This window comes from Syngnathus scovelli, unplaced genomic scaffold (assembly GCF_024217435.2).
Source record: "Syngnathus scovelli strain Florida unplaced genomic scaffold, RoL_Ssco_1.2 HiC_scaffold_153, whole genome shotgun sequence".
Classification (NCBI taxonomy): Eukaryota; Metazoa; Chordata; class Actinopteri; order Syngnathiformes; family Syngnathidae; genus Syngnathus; species Syngnathus scovelli.
The window spans coordinates 10,001-32,500 of NW_026061246.1; positions in this window are offsets into that span (position 1 = coordinate 10,001).

Sequence of the window (22,500 nt, forward strand, 5' to 3'; positions counted from 1 at the left end):
TCGGTTCGGCGCGGCCCGCTGCGGCCGGCTGGCGAGGTGAGATGTGGGCCATTGCCGCGCTCCCGACGAACCGTTCCGGGGGGCTGGTGACGTCGCGCGTTCGGCGCTGATGCTGCGACCGGGAGGGAAGCTGCGCCCCGTCCGAGTCAGACTCGGTCGTTGCGGCCCCCCCGAGCCCGCACGCCTCACGCGGAGGGGTCATACGCCCCGGCGGCCACGATAGACGCCTCCCGCTTCGCGGTGGTCGGGAAGGCGTGTGCGGATATGTGCGGAGGTTGGGACTCGGGCGTGGTCTTTGAGAAATCGGTTTCGCGGTCGACCGGCGCGGCCGGCGGACGCCCACGTGGCGTGCCGCAAGTCGGATCGCGCGCTCGGCCTCCGTGGATGGCCTCTGGGTGAGGTTGAGCCGGGGCGTCTCGGTTTCGCTGCCGTACGGTTCGCGCTAGGCCTGCGCGGGCGGCGCGGGGCGCGCGCTCGCGCGGCGGCCGTAGCGCTGGAGTGCGACCCGCAAGTGGGGAGGAACCGTCCACCCAACGCCGGCGGTAGCCGGGGCCGGTGGGGGCCCTACCAAGGCGGGTCATGGGCGCATGTCGGTCAGGTTATAAGAGTGTTTTTTTCGCTCCGGGCTAGAGCCGGGTGAGGTCGTCTCGAACCACGTGCCTGAAGGCCGCCTCGCGCCGGATTCGGCCCCGCTCATTCGTCGGAGTGACCGCCCGACGCGGGCATCGCTAGATTAGCCGTGGCCCCGATCCTTCCCCATCGACAGCCTTTCGCCCCCTGTGCTCCGGCCTGTTAATAGAGGCGGCCGGTACCCCTTCCTTGGATGAGAGAGAATCCTTAACGGACCATTCGCAGATTTTCGCCCGGCCTCTGTTTACCGAGGCGGCCGGTACCTCCGTCTGCCTTGGATGGACCGCATCCGCAGATTTTCGTCCGGCCTTAGCTTAAGGAGACGGCCGTTGCCTCCACACCTTGGAGATGATATTCGCTCCGGGCTAGAGCCGGGTGAGGTCGTCTCGAACCACGTGCCTGAAGGCCGCCTACGCCGGATTCGGCCCCGCTCATTCGTCGGAGTGACCGCCCGACGCGGGCATCGCTAGATTAGCCGTGGCCCCGATCCTTCCCCATCGACAGCCTTTCGCCCCCTTCGCTCCGGCCTCTGAGGCGGCCGGTACCCCTTTCTTGGATGAGACAGAACCCTTGACGGGCCGTTCGCAGATTTTTGCCCGGGCTTTATTTACCGAGGCGGCCGGTACCTCCGTCTGCCTTGGATGGACCGCATCCGCAGATTTTCGTCCGGCCTTAGCTTAAGGAGACGGCCGTTGCCTCCACACCTTGGAGATGATATTCGCTCCGGGCTAGAGCCGGGTGAGGTCGTCTCGAACCACGTGCCTGAAGGCCGCCTACGCCGGATTCGGCCCCGCTCATTCGTCGGAGTGACCGCCCGACGCGGGCATCGCTAGATTAGCCGTGGCCCCGATCCTTCCCCATCGACAGCCTTTCGCCCCCTTCGCTCCGGCCTCTGAGGCGGCCGGTACCCCTTTCTTGGATGAGACAGAACCCTTGACGGGCCGTTCGCAGATTTTTGCCCGGGCTTTATTTACCGAGGCGGCCGGTACCTCCGTCTGCCTTGGATGGACCGCATCCGCAGATTTTCGTCCGGCCTTAGCTTAAGGAGACGGCCGTTGCCTCCGATCCTCCGGGCTAGAGCCGGGTGAGGTCGTCTCGAACCACGTGCCTGAAGGCCGCCTACGCCGGATTCGGCCCCGCTCATTCGTCGGAGTGACCGCCCGACGCGGGCATCGCTAGATTAGCCGTGGCCCCGATCCTTCCCCATCGACAGCCTTTCGCCCCCTGTACTCCGGCCTGTTAATAGAGGCGGCCGGTACCCCCACCTTGGATGAGCCAGAATCCTTGACGGACCATTCGCAGATTTTTGCCCGGGCTTTGTTTACCGAGGCGGCCGGTACCTCCGTCTGCCTTGGATGGACCGCATCCGCAGATTTTCGTCCGGCCTTAGCTTAAGGAGACGGCCGTTGCCTCCGATCCTCCGGGCTAGAGCCGGGTGAGGTCGTCTCGAACCACGTGCCTGAAGGCCGCCTCGCGCCGGATTCGGCCCCGCTCATTCGTCGGAGTGACCGCCCGACGCGGGCATCGCTAGATTAGCCGTGGCCCCGATCCTTCCCCATCGACAGCCTTTCGCCCCCTGTACTCCGGCCTGTTAGTAAGGCGGCCGGTACCCCCTTTCTTGGATGAGCCAGAATCCTTGACGGACCGTTCGCAGATTTTTGCCCGGCCTGTGTTTAAGGAGGCGGCCGGTACCTCCTTCCTTGGATGACCCACTACCCTTGACGGGCCCATTCGCAGATTTTTGCCCGGCCTGTTAATAGAGGCGGCCGGTACCCCCTTTCTTGGATGACCTACTACCCTTGACGGGCCATTCGCAGATTTTTGCCCGGCCTGTGTTTAAGGAGGCGGCCGGTACCTCCTTCCTTGGATGACCCACTACCCTTGACGGGCCCATTCGCAGATTTTTGCCCGGCCTGTTAATAGAGGCGGCCGGTACCCCCTTTCTTGGATGACCTACTACCCTTGACGGGCCATTCGCAGATTTTTGCCCGGCCTGTGTTTAAGGAGGCGGCCGGTACCTCCTTCCTTGGATGACCCACTACCCTTGACGGGCCCATTCGCAGATTTTTGCCCGGCCTGTTAATAGAGGCGGCCGGTACCCCCTTTCTTGGATGACCTACTACCCTTGACGGGCCATTCGCAGATTTTTGCCCGGCCTGTGTTTAAGGAGGCGGCCGGTACCTCCTTCCTTGGATGACCTTCTACCCTTGACGGGCCATTCGTGGATTTTTGCCCGGCCTGTGTTTAGGGAGGCGACCGGTCCTCCGTAACTTGATCGGATTTCCCTTCCGGCCTGAGTTTATGGAGGCGGCCGGTCCTCCGTAGCTTGATTGGATTTCCCTTCCGGCCTGTGTTTATGGAGGCGGCCGGTCCTCCGTAGCTTGATTGGATTTCCCTTCCGGCCTGAGTTTATGGAGGCGGCCGGTCCTCCGTAGCTTGATCGGATTTCCCTTCCAGCCTGTGTTTAAGGAGGCGGCTGGTCCTCCCCGGTCGGTTGCCAAGCGACCGGGACCCGCAAGTGGGCAGGAACCGTCCACCCAACGCCGGCGAGCCGGGGCCGGTGGGGGCCCTACCAAGGCGGGTCTAACTTCAGGCGGTGCAAACGGGGGAGGGGGGTAAGGACGGCTGCCGGGAGCAGACAGCCGTCCCCGGGAGGGGGTAGTAGCTTCGCGGCGGCCGCCGGGAGCAGACGGCCGTCCGCGGATTCTGCCAATGCCTGTAGGACTTTGAATATTTCACAGCCGTGCTGTGGCACTTAGAAAATTTTTCAGAGATGTGGCACTTAGAAAGTTTTTCAGAGATGTGGCACTTAGAAATTTTTTCAGAGATGTGGCACTTAGAAATTTTTTGAGAGATGTGGCACTTAGAAATTTTTTGAGAGATGTGGCACTTTGAAAATTTTTGAGAAATGTGGCACTTAGAAAATTTTCTCTCTCTCTCTCTGGAAGTGCCGTGCCTTCTTCAGTTCTGCTATCCGAGCAGGGGACGCTTGCTGGCGGCCGTTACCAGCGCTCGGACCAGGCCCAATTGATTTGCATGGAAAACAATTGCGTCCCCCATGCTCGTTCTGACTATATTTTGCGAAAGGGGGGTAAAGTGATGAGTACACTAAGTGGGGGGACCAACCCATGTACTCTAGAAAAAGTACATGGGTTGACAAAAGACCAGTTGGTAATGCACCCCTGGTACCCCAACCCCTGGTACCTTTAGGCACTTAGAAAAAATTTCGCCCAAATTTGGAGGTCGCTCCAGGGGAAGAGGCCGAATTTTCGCCTATTACGGCCGACCGCGGGAACCAGCCGAGGCGGACGCTTTTCGGCGCAAGAGCCGTTGGCACTTAGAAAATATTCGCTAAACTTCAAAGGACCTCCAGGGGAAGAGGCCGAATTGTCACTTTTTCTGGCCGACATCGGGAACCAGCCGAGTCGGACTCTTTACGGCGGAGCAGCCGTTGGCACTTAGAAAATATTCGCCAAACTCGGCCGGACTTCCAGGGGAAGAGGCCGAATTGTCACTTGTTCTGCCCGACATCGGGAACCAGCCGAGTCGGACACTTTAAGGCGGAGCAGCCGTTGGCACTTAGAAAATATTCGCCAAACTTGAACGGACCTCCAGGGGAAGAGGCCGAATTTTCACCTGTTCTGGCCGACATCGGGAACCAGCCGAGTCGGACGCTTTAAGGCGGAGCAGCCGTTGGCACTTAGAAAATATTCGTTAAACTTGAAAGGACCTCCAGGGGAAGAGGCCGAATTGTCACTTGTTCTGGCCGACATCGGGAACCAGCCGAGTCGGACGCTTTACGGCGGAGCAGCCGTTGGCACTTAGAAAATATTCGCCAAAATGTTCCGGACCTCCAGGGGAAGAGGCCAAATTTTCACTTGTTCTGGCCGACTGGGTGAACCGGCCGAGGCGGACACTTTACGGCGGAGCAGCCGTTGGCACTTAGAAAATATTCGTTAAACTTCAACTGACCTCCAGGGGAAGAGGCCGAATTTTCACTTGTTCTGGCCGACATCGGGAACCAGCCAAGTCGGACCCTTTACGGCTGAGCAGCCGTTGGCACTTAGGAAATATTTGCCTTAACTCGGCCGGACTTCCAGGGGAAGAGGCCGGATTTTCACTTGTTCTGGCCGACATCGGGAACCAGCCGAGTCGGACACTTAAAGGCTGAGCAGCCGTTGGCACTTAGGAAATATTTGCCTTAACTCGGCCGGACTTCCAGGGGAAGAGGCCGAATTTTCACTTGTTCTGGCCGACATCGGGAACCAGCCGAGTCGGACGCTTTACGGCGGAGCAGCCGTTGGCACTTAGAAAATATTCGTTAATCTTGAACGGACCTCCAGGGGAAGAGGCCGAATTTTCACTTGTTCTGGCCGACATCGGGAACCAGCCGAGTCGGACTCTTTACGGCGGAACAGCCGTTGGCACTTAGGAAATATTCGCCGAACTCGGCCGGACTTCCAGGGGAAGAGGCCGATTTTTCACTTGTTCTGGCCGACATCGGGAACCAGCCGAGTCGGACTCTTTACGGCGGAGCAGCCGTTGGCACTTAGGAAATATTTGCCAAAATGTTCCGGACCTCCAGGGGAAGAGGCCGAATATTCACTTGTTCTGGCCGACATCGGGAACCAGCCGAGTCGGACACTTTACGGCGGAGCAGCCGTTGGCACTTAGGAAATATTCGTTAAACTTCAACTGACCTCCAGGGGAAGAGGCCGAATTTTCACTTGTTCTGGCCGACATCGGGAACCAGCCGAGTCGGTCTCTTTACGGCGGAGCAGCCGTTGGCACTTAGGAAATATTCGCCGAACTTGGCCGGACTTCCAGGGGAAGAGGCCGGATTTTCACTTGTTCTGGCCGACATCGGGAACCAGCCGAGTCGGACACTTTACGGCGGAGCAGCCGTTGGCACTTAGGAAATATTCGCCAAAATGTTCCGGACCTCCAGGGGAAGAGGCCGAATTTTCGCTCGTTCGGGCCGACATCGGGAACCAGCCGAGTCGGACACTTTAAGGCTGAGCAGCCGTTGGCACTTAGGAAATATTCGCCTTAACTCGGCCGGACTTCCAGGGGAAGAGGCCGGATTTTCACTTGTTCTGGCCGACATCGGGAACCAGCCGAGTCGGACTCTTTACGGCGGAACAGCCGTTGGCACTTAGGAAATATTCGCCGAACTCGGCCGGACTTCCAGGGGAAGAGGCCGATTTTTCACTTGTTCTGGCCGACATCGGGAACCAGCCGAGTCGGACCCTTTACGGCGGAACAGCCGTTGGCACTTAGGAAATATTCGCCTTAACTCGGCCGGACTTCCAGGGGAAGAGGCCGGATTTTCACTTGTTCTGGCCGACATCGGGAACCAGCCGAGTCGGACTCTTTACGGCGGAACAGCCGTTGGCACTTAGGAAATATTCGCCGAACTCGGCCGGACTTCCAGGGGAAGAGGCCGATTTTTCACTTGTTCTGGCCGACATCGGGAACCAGCCGAGTCGGACCCTTTACGGCGGAACAGCCGTTGGCACTTAGGAAATATTCGCCTTAACTCGGCCGGACTTCCAGGGGAAGAGGCCGGATTTTCACTTGTTCTGGCCGACATCGGGAACCAGCCGAGTCGGACTCTTTACGGCGGAACAGCCGTTGGCACTTAGGAAATATTCGCCGAACTCGGCCGGACTTCCAGGGGAAGAGGCCGATTTTTCACTTGTTCTGGCCGACATCGGGAACCAGCCGAGTCGGACCCTTTACGGCGGAACAGCCGTTGGCACTTAGGAAATATTTGCCTTAACTCGGCCGGACTTCCAGGGGAAGAGGCCGGATTTTCACTTGTTCTGGCCGACATCGGGAACCAGCCGAGTCGGACTCTTTACGGCGGAACAGCCGTTGGCACTTAGGAAATATTCGCCGAACTCGGCCGGACTTCCAGGGGAAGAGGCCGATTTTTCACTTGTTCTGGCCGACATCGGGAACCAGCCGAGTCGGACTCTTTACGGCGGAACAGCCGTTGGCACTTAGGAAATATTTGCCTTAACTCGGCCGGACTTCCAGGGGAAGAGGCCGGATTTTCACTTGTTCTGGCCGACATCGGGAACCAGCCGAGTCGGACTCTTTACGGCGGAACAGCCGTTGGCACTTAGGAAATATTCGCCGAACTCGGCCGGACTTCCAGGGGAAGAGGCCGATTTTTCACTTGTTCTGGCCGACATCGGGAACCAGCCGAGTCGGACCCTTTACGGCGGAACAGCCGTTGGCACTTAGGAAATATTTGCCTTAACTCGGCCGGACTTCCAGGGGAAGAGGCCGGATTTTCACTTGTTCTGGCCGACATCGGGAACCAGCCGAGTCGGACTCTTTACGGCGGAACAGCCGTTGGCACTTAGGAAATATTCGCCGAACTCGGCCGGACTTCCAGGGGAAGAGGCCGATTTTTCACTTGTTCTGGCCGACATCGGGAACCAGCCGAGTCGGACTCTTTACGGCGGAACAGCCGTTGGCACTTAGGAAATATTCGTTAATCTTGAACGGACCTCCAGGGGAAGAGGCCGAATTTTCACTTGTTCTGGCCGACATCGGGAACCAGCCGAGTCGGACGCTTTACGGCGGAGCAGCCGTTGGCACTTAGGAAATATTTGCCTTAACTCGGCCGGACTTCCAGGGGAAGAGGCCGAATTTTCACTTGTTCTGGCCGACATCGGGAACCAGCCGAGTCGGACCCTTTAAGGCTGAGCAGCCGTTGGCACTTAGGAAATATTTGCCTTAACTCGGCCGGACTTCCAGGGGAAGAGGCCGATTTTTCACTTGTTCTGGCCGACCGGGGGAACCAGCCGAGTCGGACACTTTACGGCGGAGCAGCCGTTGGCACTTAGGAAATATTCGCCAAAATGTTCCGGACCTCCAGGGGAAGAGGCCGAATTTTCACTTGTTCTGGCCGACCGGGGGAACCAGCCGAGGCGGACACTTTACGGCGGAGCAGCCGTTGGCACTTTGAAAATATTCGCCAAAATGTTCCGGACCTCCAGGGGAAGAGGCCGAATTTTCACTTGTTCTGGCCGACCGGGGGAACCAGCCGAGGCGGACACTTTACGGCGGAGCAGCCGTTGGCACTTTGAAAATATTCGCCAAAATGTTCCGGACCTCCAGGGGAAGAGGCCGAATTTTCGCTCGTTCGGGCCGACCGGGAGAACCAGCCGAGGCGGACACTTTACGGCGGTTGAGCCGTTGGCACTTAGAAATTATTCAGACTTCCATAAACACACATCGGCCTTTTGCCGTCACTGCCCGGGATGGGCACCGTGGTAGCTAGGACAGTTCGTGTGACAGCTTCCGCTGGCACTTAGACAATTTTTAAAATGAAAATAAACAGTTCTGCACATACGTGCCGACTATATTTTGCGAAAGGGGGGTAAAGTGATGAGTACACTAAGTGGGGGGACCAAGTACATAAAGCCTACCCCTGGTACCTCAGAGAGGCCGAATTGACACATTTTGTGTCCGACCGCGGGAACCAGACGAGGCGGACGCTTTTCGGCGCAAGAGCCGTTGGCACTTAGAAAATATTCGTTAATCTTGAACGGACCTCCAGGGGAAGAGGCCGAATTTTCACTTGTTCTGGCCGACATCGGGAACCAGCCGAGTCGGACGCTTTACGGCGGAGCAGCCGTTGGCACTTTGAAAATATTCGTTAAACTTCAACTGACCTCCAGGGGAAGAGGCCGAATTTTCACTTGTTCTGGCCGACATCGGGAACCAGCCGAGTCGGACGCTTTACGGCGGAGCAGCCGTTGGCACTTAGAAAATATTCGTTAAACTTCAACTGACCTCCAGGGGAAGAGGCCGAATTTTCACTTGTTCTGGCCGACATCGGGAACCAGCCGAGTCGGACGCTTTACGGCGGAGCAGCCGTTGGCACTTAGAAAATATTCGTTAATCTTGAACGGACCTCCAGGGGAAGAGGCCGAATATTCACTTGTTCTGGCCGACATCGGGAACCAGCCGAGTCGGACGCTTTACGGCGGAGCAGCCGTTGGCACTTAGAAAATATTCGTTAATCTTGAACGGACCTCCAGGGGAAGAGGCCGAATATTCACTTGTTCTGGCCGACATCGGGAACCAGCCGAGTCGGACTCTTTACGGCGGAACAGCCGTTGGCACTTAGGAAATATTCGCCGAACTTGGCCGGACTTCCAGGGGAAGAGGCCGGATTTTCACTTGTTCTGGCCGACATCGGGAACCAGCCGAGTCGGACACTTTACGGCGGAGCAGCCGTTGGCACTTAGGAAATATTTGCCAAAATGTTCCGGACCTCCAGGGGAAGAGGCCGAATATTCACTTGTTCTGGCCGACATCGGGAACCAGCCGAGTCGGACACTTTAAGGCTGAGCAGCCGTTGGCACTTAGGAAATATTCGCCTTAACTCGGCCGGACTTCCAGGGGAAGAGGCCGGATTTTCACTTGTTCTGGCCGACATCGGGAACCAGCCGAGTCGGACACTTTAAGGCTGAGCAGCCGTTGGCACTTAGGAAATATTTGCCTTAACTCGGCCGGACTTCCAGGGGAAGAGGCCGGATTTTCACTTGTTCTGGACGACCGGGGGAACCGGCCGAGTCGGACACTTTACGGCGGAGCAGCCGTTGGCACTTAGGAAATATTTGCCAAAATGTTCCGGACCTCCAGGGGAAGAGGCCGGATTTTCACTTGTTCTGGCCGACATCGGGAACCAGCCGAGGCGGACACTTTACGGCGGAACAGCCGTTGGCACTTAGGAAATATTCGCCAAAATGTTCCGGACCTCCAGGGGAAGAGGCCGATTTTTCACTTGTTCTGGCCGACATCGGGAACCAGCCGAGTCGGACCCTTTACGGCGGAACAGCCGTTGGCACTTAGGAAATATTTGCCTTAACTCGGCCGGACTTCCAGGGGAAGAGGCCGGATTTTCACTTGTTCTGGCCGACATCGGGAACCGGCCGAGTCGGACACTTTAAGGGCTGAGCAGCCGTTGGCACTTAGGAAATATTCGCCTTAACTCGGCCGGACTTCCAGGGGAAGAGGCCGGATTTTCACTTGTTCTGGCCGACATCGGGAACCAGCCGAGTCGGACACTTTAAGGCTGAGCAGCCGTTGGCACTTAGGAAATATTCGCCTTAACTCGGCCGGACTTCCAGGGGAAGAGGCCGGATTTTCACTTGTTCTGGCCGACATCGGGAACCAGCCGAGTCGGACTCTTTACGGCGGAACAGCCGTTGGCACTTAGGAAATATTTGCCTTAACTCGGCCGGACTTCCAGGGGAAGAGGCCGGATTTTCACTTGTTCTGGCCGACATCGGGAACCAGCCGAGTCGGACTCTTTACGGCGGAACAGCCGTTGGCACTTAGGAAATATTCGCCGAACTTGGCCGGACTTCCAGGGGAAGAGGCCGATTTTTCACTTGTTCTGGCCGACATCGGGAACCAGCCGAGTCGGACTCTTTACGGCGGAACAGCCGTTGGCACTTAGGAAATATTTGCCTTAACTCGGCCGGACTTCCAGGGGAAGAGGCCGAATTTTCACTTGTTCTGGCCGACATCGGGAACCAGCCGAGTCGGACTCTTTACGGCGGAACAGCCGTTGGCACTTAGGAAATATTCGCCGAACTTGGCCGGACTTCCAGGGGAAGAGGCCGATTTTTCACTTGTTCTGGCCGACATCGGGAACCAGCCGAGTCGGACCCTTTACGGCGGAACAGCCGTTGGCACTTGGGAAATATTTGCCTTAACTCGGCCGGACTTCCAGGGGAAGAGGCCGAATTTTCACTTGTTCTGGCCGACATCGGGAACCAGCCGAGTCGGACTCTTTACGGCGGAACAGCCGTTGGCACTTAGAAAATATTCGTTAAACTTCAACTGACCTCCAGGGGAAGAGGCCGAATTTTCACTTGTTCTGGCCGACATCGGGAACCAGCCGAGTCGGACTCTTTACGGCGGAACAGCCGTTGGCACTTAGAAAATATTCGTTAAACTTCAACTGACCTCCAGGGGAAGAGGCCGAATTTTCACTTGTTCTGGCCGACATCGGGAACCAGCCGAGTCGGACGCTTTTCGGCGGAGCAGCCGTTGGCACTTAGAAAATATTCGTTAATCTTGAACGGACCTCCAGGGGAAGAGGCCGAATTTCCACTTATTCTGGCCGACATCGGGAACCAGCCGAGTCGGACGCTTTACGGCGGAGCAGCCGTTGGCACTTAGGAAATATTTGCCTTAACTCGGCCGGACTTCCAGGGGAAGAGGCCGATTTTTCACTTGTTCTGGCCGACATCGGGAACCAGCCGAGTCGGACCCTTTACGGCGGAACAGCCGTTGGCACTTAGGAAATATTTGCCTTAACTCGGCCGGACTTCCAGGGGAAGAGGCCGATTTTTCACTTGTTCTGGCCGACATCGGGAACCAGCCGAGTCGGACTCTTTACGGCGGAACAGCCGTTGGCACTTAGGAAATATTCGCCAAAATGTTCCGGACCTCCAGGGGAAGAGGCCGAATTTTCACTTGTTCTGGCCGACCGGGGGAACCAGCCGAGGCGGACACTTTACGGCGGAGCACCCGTTGGCACTTAGAAAATATTCGCCAAAATGTTCCGGACCTCCAGGGAAAGAGGCCGAATTTTCGCTCGTTCGGGCCGACCGGGAGAACCGGCCGAGGCGGACACTTTACGGCGGTTGAGCCGTTGGCACTTAGAAATTATTCAGACTTCCATCAAACACACATCGGCCTTTTGCCGTCACTGCCCGGGATGGGCACCGTGGTAGCTCGGACAGTTCGTGTGACAGCTTCCGCTGGCACTTAGACAATTTTTAAAATGAAAATAAACAGTTCTGCACATACGTGCCGACTATATTTTGCGAAAGGGGGGTAAAGTGATGAGTACACTAAGTGGGGGGACCAAGTACATAAAGCCCTCCCCTGGTACCTCAGAGAGGCCGAATTGACACATTTTGTGTCCGACCGCGGGAACCAGCCGAGGCGGACGCTTTTCGGCGCAAGAGCCGTTGGCACTTAGAAAATATTCGTTAATCTTGAACGGACCTCCAGGGGAAGAGGCCGAATTTTCACTTGTTCTGGCCGACATCGGGAACCAGCCGAGGCGGACGCTTTTCGGCGCAAGAGCCGTTGGCACTTAGAAAATATTCGTTAATCTTGAACGGACCTCCAGGGGAAGAGGCCGAATTTTCACTTGTTCTGGCCGACATCGGGAACCAGCCGAGTCGGACGCTTTACGGCGGAGCAGCCGTTGGCACTTAGAAAATATTCGTTAATCTTGAACGGACCTCCAGGGGAAGAGGCCGAATTTTCACTTGTTCTGGCCGACATCGGGAACCAGCCGAGTCGGACGCTTTACGGCGGAGCAGCCGTTGGCACTTTGAAAATATTCGTTAAACTTCAACTGACCTCCAGGGGAAGAGGCCGAGTTTCCACTTGTTCTGGCCGACATCGGGAACCAGCCGAGTCGGACACCTTACGGCGGAAGAGCCGATGGCACTTAGAAAATATTCGTTAAACTTGAACGGACCTCCAGGGGAAGAGGCCGAATTTTCGCTTGTTCAGGCCGACCGGAGGAACCGGCCGAGTCGGACACCTTACGGCGGAAGAGCCGATGGCACTTAGAAAATATTCGTTAAACTTGACAGGACCTCCAGGGGAAGAGGCCGAATTTTCGCTCGTTCAGGCCGACCGGAGGAACCGGCCGAGTCGGACACCTTACGGCGGAAGAGCCGATGGCACTTAGAAAATATTCGTTAAACTTGACAGGACCTCCAGGGGAAGAGGCCGAATTTTCGCTCGTTCAGGCCGACCGGAGGAACCGGCCGAGTCGGACACATTACGGCGGAAGAGCCGATGGCACTTAGAAAATATTCGTTAAACTTGACAGGACCTCCAGGGGAAGAGGCCGAATTTTCGCTCGTTCAGGCCGACCGGAGGAACCGGCCGGGTCGGACACCTTACGGCGGAAGAGCCGATGGCACTTAGAAAATATTCGCCAAAATGTTCCGGACCTCCAGGGGAAGAGGCCGAATTTTCACTTGTTCAGGCCGACCGGAGGAACCGGCCGGGTCGGACACGTTACGGCGGAACAGCCGTTGGCACTTAGAAAATATTCGTCAAAGTCGTCCGGACCTCCAGGGGAAGAGGCCGAATTTTCGCTCGTTCGGGCCGACCGGAGGAACCGGCCGGGTCGGACACGTTACGGCGCAACAGCCGTTCGCACTTAGAAAATATTCGCCAAAGTCGTCCGGACCTCCAGGGGAAGAGGCCGAATTTTCGCTCGTTCGGGTCCGACCGGAGGAACCGGCCGGGTCGGACACGTTACGGCGCAACAGCCGTTGGCACTTTGAAAATATTCGCCAAAATGTTCCGGACCTCCAGGGGAAGAGGCCGAATTTTCGCTCGTTCGGGCCGACCGGAGGAACCGGCCGGGTCGGACACGTTACGGCGCAACAGCCGTTGGCACTTTGAAAATATTCGCCAAAATGTTCCGGACCTCCAGGGGAAGAGGCCGAATTTTCGCTCGTTCGGGCCGACCGGAGGAACCGGCCGGGTCGGACACGTTACGGCGCAACAGCCGTTGGCACTTTGAAAATATTCGCCAAAATGTTCCGGACCTCCAGGGGAAGAGGCCGAATTTTCGCTCGTTCGGGCCGACCGGAGGAACCGGCCGGGTCGGACACTTTACGGCGCAACAGCCGTTGGCACTTTGAAAATATTCGCCAAAATGTTCCGGACCTCCAGGGGAAGAGGCCGAATTTTCGCTCGTTCGGGCCGACCGGGAGAACCAGCCGAGGCGGACACTTTACGGCGCAACAGCCGTTGGCACTTTGAAAATATTCGCCAAAATGTTCCGGACCTCCAGGGGAAGAGGCCGAATTTTCGCTCGTTCGGGCCGACCGGGAGAACCAGCCGAGGCGGACACTTTACGGCGGTTGAGCCGTTGGCACTTAGAAATTATTCAGACTTCCATCAAACACACATCGGCCTTTTGCCGTCACTGCCCGGGATGGGCACCGTGGTAGCTCGGACAGTTCGTGTGACAGCTTCCGCTGGCACTTAGAAAATTTTTAAAATGAAAATAAACAGTTCTGCACATACGTGCCGACTATATTTTGCGAAAGGGGGGTAAAGTGATGAGTACACTAACTGGGGGGACCAAGTACATAAAGCCTACCCCTGGTACCTCAGAGAGGCCGAATTTTCGAATTCTGAGGCCGAGCTGGGGAACCAGACGAGGCGGACACTTTTCCGAGCGAGAGCCGATGGCACTTAGAAAATTTTCGGCTAAGTCGGCAGGACTTCCAGAGCGAGAGGCCGAATATTCGTCATCTGTGGCCGACCGGGGAACCAGCGAAGGCGGATAGGCGGTCACGGATGTCCCGCCGGCTGGTCCGCGGGCCAATTTGGGTCCCGTAATTTAGCGGTCGCGGTCCGGAATCCACGCCGGCCGGGGAACCAGCGCAGGCGGATAGGCGGTCACGGAGGTCCCGCCGGCTGGTCCGCGGGCCAATTTTGGTCCCGTAAGTGAGCGGCCGCGGCCCGGAATACACGCCGACCGGGGAACCAGCGAAGGCGGATAGGCGGTCACGGAGGTCCCGCCGGCTGGTCCGCGGGCCAATTGGGGTCCCGTAAATTAGCGGTCGCGGCCCGGAATTCGCGCCGGCCGGGGAACCAGCGCAGGCGCATAGGCGGTCACGGAGGTCCCGCCGGCTGGTCCGCGGGCCAATCGGGGTCCCGTAAGTTAGCGGTCGCGGCCCGGAATTCGCGCCGGCCGGGGAACCAGCGCAGGCGGATAGGCGGTCACGGAGGTCCCGCCGGCTGGTCCGCGGGCCAATCGGGGTCCCGTAAGTTAGCGGTCGCGGCCCGGAATTCGCGCCGGCCGGGGAACCAGCGCAGGCGGATAGGCGGTCACGGAGGTCCCGCCGGCTGGTCCGCGGGCCAATCGGGGTCCCGTAAGTTAGCGGTCGCGGCCCGGAATTCGCGCCGGCCCGCAGCCACCACCAGGCGGATAGGCGGTCACGGAGGTCCCGCCGGCCGGTCCGCGGGGGGAACTGCGCCCTCTGGCGGACACGCTATTGTAAATGAATGGGGTTTGGCACTTAGTGCATTTTTCGCCGAAGCCGACGAGCGCTCCGGGCGAGGAGGCCGGATTCTCGCCATCCGTGGCCGGCCGGGGAACCGGCCAAGGCGGATAGGCGGTCACGGGGGTCCCGCCGGCTGGTCCGCGGGCCAATTGGGGTCCCGTAAGTTAGCGGTCGCGGCCCGGAATCCGCGCCGGCCAGCAGCCACCGGGAGGCGGATAGGCTGTCACGGAGGTCCCGCCGGCTGGTCCGCGGGCCATTTAGGGTCCCGTAGGTGAGCGGTCGCGGCCCGGAATCCAGGCCGGCCAGGAGGCACCGCCAGGCGGATAGGCGGTCACGGAGGTCCCGCCAGCTGGTCCGCGGGCCATTTATGGTCCCGTAAGTTAGCGGTCGCGGCCCGGAATCCACGCCGGCCAGGAGGCACCGGCAGGCGGATGGGCGGTCACGGAGGTCCCGCCAGCTGGTCCGCGGGCCGTTTAGGGTCCCGTAAGTTAGCGGTCGCGGCCCGGAATCCACGCCGGCCAGGAGGCACCGCCAGGCGGGTAGGCTGTCACGGAGGTCCCGCCAGCTGGTCCGCGGGCCAATTAGGGTCCCGTAAGTTAGCGGTCGCGGCCCGGAATCCGCGCCGGCCAGCAGCCACCGCCAGGCGGGTAGGCTGTCACGGAGGTCCCGCCGGCCGGTCCGCGGGCCAATCAGGGTCCCGTAAGTGAGCGGTCGCGGCCCGGAATGCACGCCGGCCAGCAGGCACCGCCAGGCGGATAGGCGGTCACGGAGGTCCCGCCGGCCGGTCCGCGGGCCAATCAGGGTCCCGTAAGTGAGCGGTCGCGGCCCGGAATGCACGCCGGCCAGGAGGCACCGCCAGGCGGATAGGCGGTCACGGAGGTCCCGCCGGCCGGTCCGCTGGCCAATTACCTCCAGCCGAGCGGATATGAACTTTATTAGCACCTTCTACGAGATGGCGGAGCCTTATTCGACAACCAGCACCTCGGCTTAGCATTTTCCACGGCCCGCTGATCTTCCAGAAGACGTCCAGCCGGTTTCCTCCTCACATTTTAAGCCGGCCGAGGCTTCCGGCACCCCGGCTAAGCTTTCTCCACGGCCCGCTGAGCTTCCAGAAGACCTCCAGCCGGTTCTCCCGGTGCTTTCCTCCTCACGTTTTAAGCCGGCCGAGGCTTCCGGCACCCCGGCTAAGCTTTTTCCCACACCCCGCTGAGCTTCCAGGGGACCTCCAGCCGGTTCTCCGCGCGCTTCCTCCTCACTTTTAAGCCGGCCGAGGCTCCAGGCACCCCGGCCAAGCGTTTCCCACGGCCCGCTGAGCTTCCAGGGGACCTCCAGCCGGTTCTCCCGGTGCCTCGCGCCTCGCTTTGTGAGCCGGCCGAGGCTTCCAGCACCTCGGCTGAGCGTTTCCCACGGCCCGCTGAGCTTCCAGGGGACCTCCAGCCGGTTCTCCCGGTGCCTCGCGCCTCGCTTTGCGAGCCGGCCGAGGCTTCCAGCACCTCGGCTGAGCGTTTTCGGCGGCCCGTTGCTCTCCCGGAGGTCGCAACGGGGAGTTACCTCCCTCTCGCGGACACGGCGAGTAAATACACCGCCTCTCGCACTTTGCGCGGGTAAACGGCGGGAGTAACTGTGACTCTCTTAAGGTAGGCTCACTTGACATTTATTTATTCATGTATTTATTTATTTTTGACGGTTCGCGGAGGCGATGACGCTCCGCGCGGGTAAACGGCGGGAGTAACTGCGACTCTCCTAAGGTATGCTCACTTGACTATTTATTCATGTATTTATTTATTTTTGACGGTTCGCGGAGGCGATGACGCTCCGCGCGGGTAAACGGCGGGAGTAACTGTGACTCTCTTAAGGTAGGCTCACTTGACATCTATTTACTTATGTATTTATTTATTTTTGACGGTTCGCGGAGGCGATGACGCTCCGCGCGGGTAAACGGCGGGAGTAACTGTGACTCTCTTAAGGTAGGCTCACTTGACATTTATTCATTTATGTACTTATTTATTTTTGACGGTTCGCGGAGGCGATGACGCTCCGCGCGGGTAAACGGCGGGAGTAACTGTGACTCTCTTAAGGTAGGCTCACTTGACATTTATTTTGGCGGTTCGCGGAGGCGCCGGGAGGCCGTGCGCGCGCGCGCAGAGCGGCCGAATAACGCTCCGCCGGCCCCGGGTGATTACCGAGAGGCTCCCCGGCCTCGCGGAGCTCCGACGCTCCTCCGCGGGACCTCCGGCGGCCGGCGCGCTCGCGCACCACCCCCCGGCACCGCCGGGAGGCCGTGCGCGCGCGCGCAGAGCGGCCGAATAACGCTCCGCCGGCCCCGGGTGATTACCGAGAGGCTCCCCGGCCTCGCGGAGCTCCGACGCTCCTCCGCGGGACCTCCGGCGGCCGGCGCGCTCGCGCACCACCCCCCGGTGCTCCGGCGGCCCCGGGTGACGACTAAGAGGCTCCCCGGCCGGCCTCGCGGAGCTCCGGCGCTCCTCCGCGGGACTTCCAGCGGCCGGCGCGCTCACGCACCACCCCCCGGCACCACCCGGGAGGCCGTGCTCGCGCGCCAAGTGGCCGAAAATAGCTCCAAGCCCAGCGGATCGGCTGCTTGGAAGCACCGCGCCGTCCGGCTCCACCTGGTACCTCGCACGGCTCTCATCTCCCCCCCGCACGGACTTCCGAGCGCTCGGGGAGACGCTCGGAAGCTGCCGGTGCCGCCGCGGCGGGGAATTGCCTCCCTCTGGCGGACGCGGCGAGTAAAAACACCACCTCTCGCACTTTGCGCACACTTACTTGCGTGGGTCCGCTTCCGATGACACTTTGAGCGGCCAAACGGCGGGAGTAACTACGACTCTCTTAAGGTAGGCTCACTTGACATTTATTTATGTATTTATTTATTTTTGACGGTTCGCGGAGGCGATGACGCTCCGCGCGGGTAAACGGCGGGAGTAACTGTGACTCTCTTAAGGTAGCCTGACTCGACGTCTTTTTCAACGGTGGCTGGAGGACCCGGGCGGTTCTCGGGGGTGCGTCGCTCCTCACTTTTGACGCCCGAGGAGGCTCCCGGCACCTCGGCTACGCGTTTTCGGCGGCCCGCTGAGCTTCCAGAAGACCTCCAGCCGGTTCTCCCGGTGCTTTCCTCCTCACGTTTTAAGCCGGCCGAGGCTCCCGGCACCCCGGCCAAGCGTTTCCCACGGCCCGCTGAGCTTCCAGGGGACCTCCGGCCGGTTCTCCGCGCGCTTTCCTCCTCACTTTTAAGCCGGCCGAGGCTTCCGGCACCCCGGCCAAGCGTTTCCCACGTCCCGCTGAGCTTCCAGGGGACCTCCGGCCGGTTCTCCGCGCGCTTTCCTCCTCACATTTTAAGCCGGCCGAGGCTCCAGGCACCCCGGCTAAGCTTTCTCCACGGCCCGCTGAGCTTCCAGGGGACCTCCGGCCGGTTCTCCGCGCGCTTTCCTCCTCACTTTTAAGCCGGCCGAGGCTTCCGGCACCCCGGCCAAGCCTTTCCCACGGCCCGCTGAGCTTCCAGGGGACATCCAGCCGGTTCTCCGCGCGCCCCCCTCCTAACTCGACGCCCGAGGAGGCTCCAGGCACCCCGGCCGAGCCTTTTCGGCGGCCCGCTGATCTCCCGGAGGTCGCAACGGGGAATTGCCTCCCTCTCGCGGACACGGCGCGTAAATGCACCGCCTCTCGCACTTTGCGCACACTCACTCGCATCGCTACGCCTCCCGTGGCACTTTAAGCGACCGGGACCACCGCGAGCGCGGGCGATGACTAAGAGGCTCCCCGGCCGGCCTCGCGGAGCTCCGACGCTCCCCCGCGGGACTTCCGGCGGCCGGCCGGAGCCTCGGCACGGCTGCCGCACTCCCTAATAACACCCCGCGGACCCCCGCGAGCCGAACGCTCGCTGCCGCGGGCGACCCGTGCCAAGGCGGACGCGTGACGGCGCGGGAGCCCTCGGCACTATATCACGGTCACGTATGTAGTCAAATCGTGTAAAATCACCGTTAGTTTATTCATAATATAGGTAATAATTAAATAAATATTAACATCGCGTATATCATTAATAAACACATGTATGTATTTATTTAATAATTAAATAAATATTAACATCGCGTATAATCATGCGCAATACTTCGTGGCCGACCGGGGAACCGGCGAAGGCGGACGCATCGCGGCGCGAGAGCCGTTGGCACTTTGGAAAAATAAATAAATAAATAAATAAATAAATAATAATTCGCCGACCGGGCTCCGGGGGGAGAGGCCGATTTTTGGCCGTTCGTGGCCGACCGGGGAACCGGCGAAGGCGGACGCATCGCGGCGCGAGAGCCGTTGGCACTTTGGAAAAATAAATAAATAAATAAATAAATAAATAAATAATTCGCCGACCGGGCTCCGGGGCAAGAGGCCGAATTTTCGCTCGTTCGGGCCGACCGGGGAACCGGCGAAGGCGGACGCAGCGCGGCGCGAGAGCCGTTGGCACTTTGAAAAAAAAAAAAAAAAAAAAAAAAAAAAATTCGCCCACCGGGCTCCGGGGGAAGAGGCCGGCTTTTCGCCGTTCGCGGCCGACCGGGGAACCGGCGAAAGCGGACGCGCTCTCTAACGAGCCCCGCCGGCCGGAGGAAGTGCGCCCTCTGGCGGACACGCCGTTGTAAATGAATGGGGTTTGGCACTTAGTGCATTTTTCGCCCAAGTCGAAGCGCGCTCCGGGCGAGGAGGCCGGATTCTCGCCACCCGTGGCCGGCCGGGGAACCGGCCAAGGCGGACGCGCTCTCTAACGAGCCCCGCCGGCCGGAGGAAGTGCGCCCTCTGGCGGACACGCCGTTGTAAATGAATGGGGTTTGGCACTTGGTGCATTTTTCGCCCAAGTCGAAGCGCGCTCCGGGCGAGGAGGCCGGATTCTCGCCACCCGTGGCCGGCCGGGGAACCGGCGAAGGCGGATAGGCTTTCACGGAGGATCCGCCGGCTGGTCCGCGGGCCGATTAGGGTCCCGCGAGTGAGCGGTGGCGGTCCGGAATCCAGGCCGGCCAGGAGGCACCGCCAGGCGGATAGGCTTTCACGGAGGTCCCGCCGGCTGGTCCGCGGGCCGATTAGGGTCCCGCGAGTGAGCGGTGGCGGTCCGGAATCCAGGCCGGCCCGGAGCCACCGCCAGGCGGATAGGCTTTCACGGAGGAGCCGCCGGCTGGTCCGCCGGGGGAAGTGCGCCCTCTGGCGGACACGCCGTTGTAAATGAATGGGGTTTGGCACTTTGTGCATTTTTCGACCAGCGGCAACGCAGGCTGACGGGCGGCCGCTTCCGCGGGCCGGCACTACTCTACGGAGGCGCTAGCCGCCTCCGGTGGGGGCCGTGTGATCTCGCTGGATGCCCGAGGACCTTCCGCCAGGCCCGGCCGCAGCTTTTGCGCGCGCCCGGTCCTATTACCTGGTGGAAGCTGGAGGCCGGGGCTCGGCAGCTCGCTGCCCGGGGACCCTCCGCGAGGCCCGGCCGCAGCTTTTACGCACGGCCGCTGCTATTCTCTGGCTCCGGCTTCGTCCCGGAGGGTGCTTGGGGAACGGCGGCGCACACCGCGAACGGCCGGTGGCGGTCGGCCGGTGGCGGTCGGCTGGTGGCGGTCGGCTGGTGGCGGTCGGGGGTGGCGCTTGGGGATGGCGCTTGGGGATGGTGGCTGTCGGCTGGTGGCGGTCGGCTGGTGGCGCTTGGGGATGGCGCTTGGGGATGGTGGCTGTCGGCTGGTGGCGGTCGGCTGGTGGCGGTCGCCTTGTGGCGGTCGGGGATGGCGCTTGGGGATGGTGGCTGTCGCCTTGTGGCGGTCGGCTGGTGGCGGTCGGCTGGTGGCGGTCGGGGGGTGGCGGTCGGGGGTGGCGCTTGGGGATGGTGGCTGTCGCCTTGTGGCGGTCGGCTGGTGGCGGTCGGCTGGTGGCGGTCGGGGGGTGGCGGTCGGGGGTGGCGCTTGGGGATGGTGGCTGTCGCCTTGTGGCGGTCGGCTGGTGGCGGTCGGCTGGTGGCGGTCGGCTGGTGGCGGTCGGGGGTGGCGCTTGGGGATGGTGGCTGTCGCCTTGTGGCGGTCGGCTGGTGGCGGTCGGCTGGTGGCGGTCGGGGGTGGCGCTTGGGGATGGTGGCTGTCGCCTTGTGGCGGTCGGCTGGTGGCGGTCGGCTGGTGGCGGTCGGGGGGTGGCGGTCGGGGGTGGCGCTTGGGGATGGTGGCTGTCGCCTTGTGGCGGTCGGCTGGTGGCGGTCGGCTGGTGGCGGTCGGCTGGTGGCGGTCGGGGGTGGCGCTTGGGGATGGTGGCTGTCGCCTTGTGGCGGTCGGCTGGTGGCGGTCGGCTGGTGGCGGTCGGGGGGTGGCGGTCGGGGGTGGCGCTTGGGGATGGTGGCTGTCGCCTTGTGGCGGTCGGCTGGTGGCGGTCGGCTGGTGGCGGTCGGGGGGTGGCGGTCGGGGGTGGCGCTTGGGGATGGTGGCTGTCGCCTTGTGGCGGTCGGCTGCTGGCGGTCGGCTGGTGGCGGTCGGCTGGTGGCGGTCGGGGGTGGCGCTTGGGGATGGTGGCTGTCGCCTTGTGGCGGTCGGCTGGTGGCGGTCGGCTGGTGGCGGTCGGGGGTGGCGCTTGGGGTTGGTGGCTGTCGCCTTGTGGCGGTCGGCTGGTGGCGGTCGGCTGGTGGCGCTTGGGGATGGTGGCTGTCGCCTTGTGGCGGTCGGCTGGTGGCGGTCGCCTTGTGGCGGTCGGGGATGGCGCTTGGGGATGGTGGCTGTCGCCTTGTGGCGGTCGGCGGTGGTGGTTTGGGACCGGCGTCCGGCGCAAAGTGCGTGTTGCGCGGGCCGGAGAAAATTTAGGCCAGGGGCCCGCCGCTGGAGAAATTTTTAGGTACCAGGGGTGGATTTTTTTTGTCACCGCAGGAGGGGGACGTTGCCTCCGTCCGTGTCCGACGGAAAGTGCGTGTTGCGCGGGCCGGAGAAAGTTTAGGCCAGGGGCCCGCCGCTGGAGAAATTTTTAGGTACCAGGGGTGGATTTTTTTTGTCACCGCAGGAGGGGGACGTTGCCTCCGTCGGTGTCCGGCGGAAAGTGCGTGTTGCGCGGCCCGGAGAAAGTTTAGGCCCGGGGCCCGCCGCTGGAGGAATTTTTAGGTACCAGGAGCGGATGTACTTACTTCCACAGCGCCCGCGCGCTCCCGGCCGGTGTCCGAGGATGCTGCCTCATCCCCGGACGCGCCTCTTACGCACGCCCGCTGTCATCCTCCGGAGACTGAGTTCCACTTAGTGGAGGCTAAGTTCCACTTGGGGGAGGCTGCCTACTCCCGGCTGACGCCCGAGGATGCTGCCTCATCCCCGGACGCGCCTCTTACGCACGCCCGGTGTCATCCTCCGATCACTAAGTTCCACTTGGAGGCTCACAAGACGGGAGCGGACGCACACCCACGCCCGGCCAGAGTGACCGAGAGGCGGACATACGTTATCTTACGCGCGCCCGCTAACATTCTCCAGAGACTAAGTTAAACTAAGGGGAGGCTGCCTACTCCCGCCTGCCGCCCGAGGATGCTGCCTCATCCCCGGACGAGCCTCTTACGCACGCCCGCTGTCATCCTCCGACGACTAAGTTCCGCTTGCGGGAGGCTGCCTCCTCCCGCCCGCCGCCCGGGGATGCTGCCTCATCCCCGGACGAGCCTCTTACGCACGCCCGCTGTCATCCTCCAACAACTAAGTTCCGCTTGCGGGAGGCTGCCTCCTCCCGCCCGCCGCCCGGGGATGCTGCCTCATCCCCGGGCGAGCCTATTACGCACGCCCGCTGTCATCCT